Genomic DNA, 9,854 nt, shown 5'->3' on the forward strand with positions numbered 1-9,854 from the left:
AATTAGAACATAGAAGAGTGTGATAAATACATATATCTATTATTATGTAACCATAATATAATAAAGTAGCTTTCGCCGGCATATGGGTGGAATTAAAAAAGTAAGTAACTAGCCTATGTGTTCTTCCAGACTATCCTAAAAATCGATGCCAAAATTTATCGAGATCCGTTCAGCAGTTTAGGCTACAGGCTCTAATAAACATACATCTAAACTTTCGCAATTATAATATTAGTAAGATTTTCGATTATTAAGTTATGCGTAGACCGCCTGAGTATGATAAATTGCGTCAGATAAAATGACTGCACAGATTAGAGCACGCAGATAGTACATTATAACGCCAGTTACGGTTGGAAACCAGGACATTGCCTGCGCTGTTAGATCTACGATTGTCTATTTGCATACAGAAATGAATATTATCTTAATGGCTATCACATCTTACGGCTGAATAATTCCGTATATATTTATTCAATGCGTATGTGAAATAATATATTGCATATTGTATGTACGCAATGCCTTCGTATTATTTTATGATAATCAATATGAACGGTATTTGAATTTCAAATAATACTAATATGAAATACTTTATTCAAATTGTTCTGTGTTAATGTCAACAGTATTACAGTAGTTACTGCACACTTCTAATATACTTAAAGAAATTACTGATACTTTTTGAACGATTAAAATTACTGGCCATTAATAATTTTGAGTACTGGCTGATTGTGCATCGTGCATGATAGATGTCAAGACGACGATAGAATGACTGATGACAGTTGTCATTGAATGGTGGAATGATGTGTTTTGTTATTATAAAATCAATTGGTTAATCTCTGTAAATGTTTGCAATCCGATTAGATTGTGTTGTGCAGTTTTCATTTAAAATGGTGGTTAATAAAGGATGAGTTATTTCATTATCTCAATCTATATCTTAATAGTTCAGCGCTCTCTCGTGTCGGAGGCCAAGACCCACTTTAGGTCGCTGCGCCAACGCAGTAAGTAAGTAAGTATATCTAAATAATTAAGCTATAAAATAGGATGGTTACCGTGATCTGCCTTCTGAATTAGTTCTGCAAACCGTCACTCCGATAATCGTATATTCACAATAAATGTGTTTTATATATGAAGTCTATAAAGTTAAAAGTCAACAAATAATGGTGATTGATGTTTCAAAATGGTAAATGAATTATTGATTCATGTCATCAAAGTTAAATAATCAGAAAAGTTTCCGACCTTTTTCATCGCATCAATTTAGCGTGTTATATTTGTGACAATATTTGTCGAATGTCATAACAATTCGATATTTGTATTGTAAATTGAATTTGGAATGGTTGTTCTAACTTTAAAATGCTAAAATATTTTCCAATGACAATGAATAAATGCATGAAAATTTTACGCAAATAGAGTAAACACATCATTAATTAATGTAAAAAAATGTTTGATTTTATTTTTCATATGTTTGTATAATACTGATTAGACTAGATTACCTTTGAGTTGATTAGGCTTTGTTGATTTAACGGGTCGTGTTAGTTACAGTCAATTATTGATACTGTTAATTTCCTTAAGTGTAAGCTTAGCGATTGGATATAATTAATGAAATGCATCGAAATTAATTAACCTATACTATCGAGTTTCCACTGTCAATTAACTTGTATAAAATCATTTCATATCTCGTACCAGTAAGTTACTTATAGACAATAAACTTATTACGTTTCAGACAATCGGAAGTGTAATACGTACATGTAATAAAATTCAAACGAATTATGTAAATATGCGGATAAAAATACTTATAGCTTTAGTATATTTATAAAATAATAGAAATGCAGAGAACAGAGAAATGTTAGTTTAAACGACAGATTTGTGCTCGCAGCGCCACGAACAGGGTTTGCGTTTTTCTTTTAAAATACGTTTTCAATTTTAAGAACAATACATCCGTGTTCCGACCGCTACTGACTTTTAAAGACATTTTTTAGTATTGTATTTTGATATTCGTAGCCAGTATTTACTGGAAATTAAAAATAAATAAGTTTATAATAGTGTACATTGAATATTATACTTTTTGCTCTTAGCGTTCCTTTGCCATTGTAAAAATAAACACTTTTACACAGCGGCGGCATATTCAATAAAATTTTGTTAATGGAGTTAACTGCAGTATTCATATTACCAAATTAAATAAAAAGTTCAAACCCTTTTTGCTTACCAATTACACTAGTGCATTTAAAATAAATATGCTGTTATATGATGAATTTTAAACACATAATCATAAACATGCTTTCGGAATATTGAATTCCATTTTCTTTTTATTATTTTCAATAGTATATTAACCAAATTATTTTATATTGCTGATGGTTACATTATCAAAGGATTTTGGCAATAAACGTAGTTTACAGTTGGAATAGTTAAACTTTATAATGGAATTAAGATTTCTGGAAGCAAGTTTAGTGGCTTCAAGAACGCCATAGATTAAGTTAACAAACCACTTACACTCAAGTGTAAGTTTTCTACAGATTTATCATACTTAAGTAAACTACGTAATAGTACATAATGTAACGTATCTTTATTTACTTATATAATATGTCAACTACGATCTCGATGAAATTTGACATAGATGTAGGGGATAGTCTTGACGAAGACATAACCTATTTACTTTTGTTTCTTTTTTAATTCCACACGGACGGAGTCGCAGGCGAAAGTTAGTATCTTATAAAACATGAGTCGAAGTGGTGTTGAAAAGTTTTTTATCATGTAAAACTCTAGCGTGTGGTTGAATACATACAAATGACTTAAATTGCTTACCTCCATACAAGTTTAATCTCACGCGATCCACTAGGCGGTGTAAAATGTTTAGCACTAATGGCTGAGTAAGCCAAACCAATTCTAAGAATGTTTCGACGAATTAAGTTACTTAAGTCACAAGAAATGATGATAAAAAAGTTGAATAAAAGTGCACAAGTACTGCATTTTTATAATAAAAAAAGAACTTAAGTAGAAGACGCTTATTACATCACTATTCTTGTCTATAATTTGTTTTGTTTCAATATTTCTAGAGAAACAATTAGATTGGTTTGAAATATCAATCTAAATTTGAAAAAAACGCGTACATGTACAGTTTGAATTATATTTAATTACAATACCATTATCCATTATAACTGTAATTAGATCAGTTCCGCTCAAATGGCATCTAGTCATGCACAGCGAGTAACGATCGAATATAATAGAGGGGCTTTAAAATTTATTACTTACTGATTTACTGATAAGTTATAGCTTTCATGAAACGTATAAGAACATAAACATCATGAACCTGTGTAAAACATAGGAATCTAAAGTAAAAAAAGCTTATCGGATTTAATCTTACTAGAACGTATGAAAACTTCTTTACATTTTGATAAGGCTACGGCGTAGCATAAACGTGTAGTCGTAGGAGCTACGAACACAAAATCATACAGAAAATTTTAACACACACAAGACACAAATAAAGCCTTAATTTTATAGATGATACATGATAATTTACATTAATATAAAAGTAATATAAATGTAAAGGTTATTAGAGATATTTAGATAAAAAAATATTTTCGACAAAATGTTCTAGTAATTTTTACTATATTTCAATTTGGTAACTTAAAAGTGCAAGCGTACATTTGAAGTGGTGATGCAAAAAATTCAGATCAAATTAACGCTACGCGATGAAGCTGTCACTACTGAATGAGGCACTCGGAGTTCGTTAAAATTAATTAATCAAATAACGGTGTAACTAAAGCTATTTACTATTTTATATACTATACAGTGTAGCGGGTTATTAAAACTATAATGTGTATCCTTTTAATCATCATTATAAAAATATTTTTTTGCATTGCATCTGTGTTTCGACATAACAATGGTAGAGCCCGCTTTAACATCTTTGCACGAATGGGCCGGCTCGCTCGGTGTAATACCACGACCACACAGAAGACAGTCGTGAAGTGGAAGCAATTCCGCGTTTCGTCTGATGAGTGTGTTGCCGGATGCCTAATTTTAGTCCCTTTCCCTATCCACCCTTTTCTTAAGAGGAAAGCATGGGATGGAAAAGTTGATTTGACGGTGAAGGAGACGCATAGGAAGGGGAAATGTCCTCGTTAAGGGTAGACAACGCATCTGAAATTGCGGATGTTTATGGGCAGCGGTTGATTTACATTTCGGTTGATTCAGGTGGCCGCTTGCTTGTTTGCCACCTTATGTTATAAAAAAAAAATCTATTTTGTAGTTAGTTCTAATTTAAAATTCATTGAAAACATTCTAAACATTGATAACAATTAGTGTGTAAATTTATTGGATATTTAACAACGATATGACAAATATTTGTAATCAAAAATGTATGCTAATTATACTCATATATTGCATAGATTAATACTCCTATGCCATCATCAATCTTGTTTCTATGTAGGGTCTGTGCAGTATGCACTGTTCAGCATTGTATCAGCCGTCATATGTGAATTCTCTCGCATTTTAAGTATTTTCTCTTTCACACAATCCATTTATACATTCTTTGGTCTCTCTCTACTAGTACCTTTGTATCCACATACAGTTCTAATATGTCATTAAAACATATGTCCTATTTTATATTAAATCTAAGTCATTAATTTTAGGGATACACTTTTCTTCCAGATATAAATTGATGTTAAAACTCAAGGTGTTGTGTAAGTAGTGAACGTAGGTGAGACGTACATAAAGCTAAGGCTGTTTAACCGCCTCAAATGACACGGAAAGCGCTAAAACGTTTTTAAAAGCAATACCGTTTTCAAGAACCTTCCATCATTCTACATTTTACTACCCTGTTTTATAAAATGTTGCACGGTAAAAATACTTTTTAAACTTTTTAAAGTCTGCTTAAGATATATTTATGTAGGAAAAACCTACTTTTTTATATTACGTGAATAAACTACAAAAACATCGTTATTTATCTAGTTATATTTGTATTTAAAATGTAAAAGCAAGATCGTTTAATTTCCTCAACATTTTCTGTCGACCGGAGATTATGAAAAAATCGTACACTACGTGACACTAATGATGACTAAATCACATTTCTCCTGCGATAGCATCTTTGAAAATGATAAATTCCTTACTTACCTTGAAATTACGATTTATTAAAAAACATTTGTTTAACGTAAGGTTTTTACATAATTAGTATTTGTTTTACAATTTATCTTGGGCTTTTTATTTCATTTTTTATTTTATTCAGAAACATACATTACGAGTAGGCAAATATTGTGAGTACATCTAACGTAGTAAATTATAAAAGATGGATTATACCAATTATTTCCCGGCAAGGGTGGAAAATTGGAAAAAAGCAATTTGATCCAATATCCGAATTCCTGATCAAAAGCTTAGCATTACATTTTCATTGTATTAATAACTTTATAATTCCGTACCTAATTTAAAAAATATTTTCACATAAAATATACATCATAATCAAGATCAAAATTTTCAGTCAAGCTACATACATATTTATGTACAGTTACCAACATATGTATATACTAATAAAACTTATATTGACATAGATACGGTTACAAAAATACATAGATATGTTCGTATTTAGCAGATTCATAATCGAAAGCATACGATTAGATAAACTAATTTCAATGGTTTGCTTTTGTATGCTTATTTGTACAGCTAACTGTACTAACACTCTCGCTTAATGAAAGTACACTATAATTACAATATAGTTTTATACTCTATGTCAATTTTGATAATGTCTATTTCAGCTAAATTTTAATTTATCGCAAATGTCGGAGGTCGCCGCGCCACGGGGAGCTAGTTTAAAATGTGCACAGGTCGGCCGCGGTCCGGCGCGCGCCTGCCGCTGGAATAACTAATTTATGCAACGGAAGGAAACTTGCTTATTATAATTAAATTCAGTTTTAAAACGCTGCAGTTCATACCGTAACTTTAACTTTCTGTTATAAATAGAGTTTTCATCAAATTATTTGTATAACTTATTTAATATGTCAGTAAACTGGCCATAACTCTTATAAATTACACGCAAGATATGTTTAGCTTAGAGCGCATGCATATCTTTGACTAAACTATCGCACAACTGTTTAGTCACGCTTTGAATCCTATGAGCTTATATAAAGGTTAGACTTCTCGATCTTTAGTTGTGCAACTAAACAGTTGAATGGGCTGCGAAACAATCGACAATCGCACAACAGTAGTGCGATACATGTCAAAAGTGTGCGCCCGCATTCAGAATTGGTTATTATTAATTTTTGTAAGGTAACTTGTATCTATCTACACGAGTGGAATAAACTAACATACAAAAGATTTACCTCGAAAATGCCCAGTATTAATAATCTGCAGAGACTAGTTTGTTTAAACCCCTTTATAATAGGAAGGTACCGGAAAATCATGAAATTCCTGCATAAACATTCGCATCATTTGTGCATTTATGCCTCATTATAATGCAGATACAATTTACTCTTCAATAACAATCCTGTTTAATGTATGCTAAAACAACGTGATACCATATAATTGAATAGTTGTGCGAACTATGGTACCACGGGCAACGTCGCGACAAACATGCGATCCCATCCGGTGGATACATTGCGAATGTAAATACAACGCAGTACATTTTAATTTTATATCAGTCATAGTTCCCTAGTAAAAACAGCTTTAATACATTTACTAAGATACAGAAATTTGCATACGCGTTCGGTTACAAAAACATGTATGCACGTGTCTGTTCGTATGATTTAGACCTTAATTTTCGATGGATAAGTGCACTCAAATACTAATCTTACTTCTTATCTTACTAATATTATAAATGCGAAAGTTTAGATGGATGGATGGATGTTTGTTACAGTTTGTACACTTAACATTAGAATGCATTTCGATGAAATTTGTCAGAGATGTAGAGCGTAGTCTAGAAGAACACATAGGCTACTTTCTTTTATTTTTTATAATTTTACGCGGATGAACTTGCGGGCGAAAGCTAGCTAATAATTGGCAGTGTTACAAATGTTATTGCAAAAATAAATCTGTCGTGATAAAATTTCTAACATGATAAAAACGCAATTAAGATACATTGTAAAAGCAGTGTGTTATCGTAAAATATCATTTACAATAATTAGGGCGGCGGCACACCGCACGGCGGGGCTACTAATTTATACTGCGCAAGGAAATAAGCTCATTAAAAGCTAACTGCTGCTAAAAAGCGCTCGGTATTAGCATATCATTTCCTCTGCTCGGGAAATTTTTAAATAAATGTTATTTTTAAATATAACATACTATATTTAGTCATAAAGTAGAATGCGATTACATAAAAAATGCGGTCGTAATGGAGTTCAAAAAATATGCAAAACTATCATTATGACATTTTAACAGAAAGCATGCACATTCATCAATAAGGATAGCGTCATTTTGGACCTATTTCTACGGTCCTGAGATCGAATTGTAACAGAATACAGCTGTGGTTTTCTAGATAAGGCTTATGAATTTTAAAATGCATAAGAAAAAGTTTAAACCGCTTAGTTAAACTAAATAACTAAACTCTCATTTATTTAGTGTTTAAAATATTGATATATCGTTTAATCCATTGAAATATAAGTACTTTACGCAATAAATTCAAGATTACTTAAATGCGTATTTACATAGGCTTATTGTTTGCATCTCTCGAGTGAGAGCTGACAAGATAATCTCGTAGGACAATTAATTGCCAAACACGAAGCTTTAATGAAAATGTTCGTTTCTAATCAAATTTCGTTTCTAATCAAATAGAGTATAGTCTATATAAACCACTTTATGATATCGTACATTATCTGTATGCAATATTTTCAGTCACTATTAACTCTGAATTGCATCCTTCAAACTATAAGTTACTTAGGGTAGATACCAAACAGACCAACGAAAGTGGAGTATACTTACCTCTTAAATTAATTCAGTTAAAACTGTAGACTACATTGGTTTTTATCAACATGAGAATAGCCTTGACATGACGTCCTAAAAAAACTTTTACTGTTTAAGATTAGTTTTTAGGATTCTCATGAATTACTGGCAAGTGATAATGTGTAAAAAAAGAACATCGTTTAATTCAATTTATTGATTAAAATAAAAACATAACGTAAAAAGCCAAGTTAAGCCCTTTTAATACCGCCTTTTCCCGTTCCAAAGTAATTATCTTATCTTGACAAGATTCGAAGTTCGCCAACTTTTTTCTTCATTAATGAGTTTAAGGGGCGAATACTTTTGATCAAAGTGAATTAGAGGGCCTTTTTTAATTCATAAAAGGGTAATTTTTAATTTTGATAACTCGCAAAAGACTTTATCGTTATTTTAAAATTAATATTCAAAACGTGTTTCGACATTCAGTTGCTAATTTTTCCTAAAAATAATGAAAATTTAAAAAATAACTTTTAAAAGCAAAGTTTATTTGTTTGAAAATCTAGAATTAATAGCCAGATAAATCAGCGGTGAGCTGGTTAGATCTTAAATAATTTCAGGATCGTTTTACTGCTAAACTCTTTAATGTACATTTAAAATTGCTAATCCAGCCACATTTCCCAATGCCACTGCATAATCGCAATGCACTAATTGCTTAAGTATGAATGATTACATTTCTCTTTACGGCATCCATAAATACACGCGGCGTATTAAACCTGCTCAATTAAAAACATATTTATTTTTAAGAATATAACTACTAGAGTATCATCATCATCTTTCTCCTTATCCTACTCCCGTAGGGTTGGTCCAACAGGTTTTTGTCCTCCACATAACTCTATCATACGTCATCTCAGTCATCACTCCCTGTTTGATCATGTCACCTTTCACGCAATCTATCCACCCCTTTCTAAGTCTAGCTCTACCATTGTACCCTTCCACACTCATAACTAACGTTCTCCTTGCAACATGCGATTCCTAACTCCTCATAAAATGCCCATGCAAACCTTTTACTCCTTACCTTCTCTACTACTGGGGCTACTCTCAAACTTCCTTATATAGAGTATATTACGTTGATATAATAATACGTATACGTAATGTGTAGTTTTTTTATTATAATTACTTTCTAAAGAGTAATAACATTAAATCTTATAAAATGAGATAGTCCCCGCACTTTGATAACAGTATGTAAACCGCTGCTCCCACGGGAACGTTGATAAGTTAATCGATCATCCATTTATTATTTAAAACGGAGAGAGTAGCGCTTAATGCACGATTTCCGTCCGCGGGGCATCGGCACACGCGACGACGTTTGTTACATTTTTTAATGTCTCTGTCGTTATTGTAAAATATGATTCTATGTATTTCTCAAATAAAAAATAGTTTAAAAGCACAAAAAGTTGCTTTGATAGCGATAGAAGTGCTTAAGAAGTACATATACTCTCTACCCTTTTCGTAACTTCTATGCATCTATATGTTTTCAGTCTTTTTTTTTCCAAATATTACTTGCATTCAAGTATAAAAAACAAGTGTCAATGAACTCTAATATCTCAGAAGGTGCAAGTAATAACTTAATGGGGTACAAATATATTTTTTAAGTTCAAGTAATCGGCTTCGACAGCTCAAGTGAGAAAATTATAATCTCGATTGCGACACCGTGTAAGAAGATAAGATTGCATTCGCAAAGGATTTTATTTTATAAACGACAATTTATTGCTAGTGTCATTTTAATCGGTATTTCGACTTCGGTTTCACGTATCTCCTTAAATTCGAATTGCCAGTGCAATAAATAACCTTATTTTTAATGTAGGATTTCAAAAACGAATAAATCTGACTTAATACATAGGACTTTTTATGAAAATAACTCAAAATTAGTTTCATCATTTATGAAAATAGCATTCTTCTAAAAGGTAGAATTGTTGATGCGATAGATGGCGCTGTTCTAAATTTTA

Source organism: Papilio polytes, unplaced genomic scaffold (assembly GCF_000836215.1).
Source record: "Papilio polytes unplaced genomic scaffold, Ppol_1.0 DF824180.1, whole genome shotgun sequence".
Taxonomy (NCBI): Eukaryota; Metazoa; Arthropoda; class Insecta; order Lepidoptera; family Papilionidae; genus Papilio; species Papilio polytes.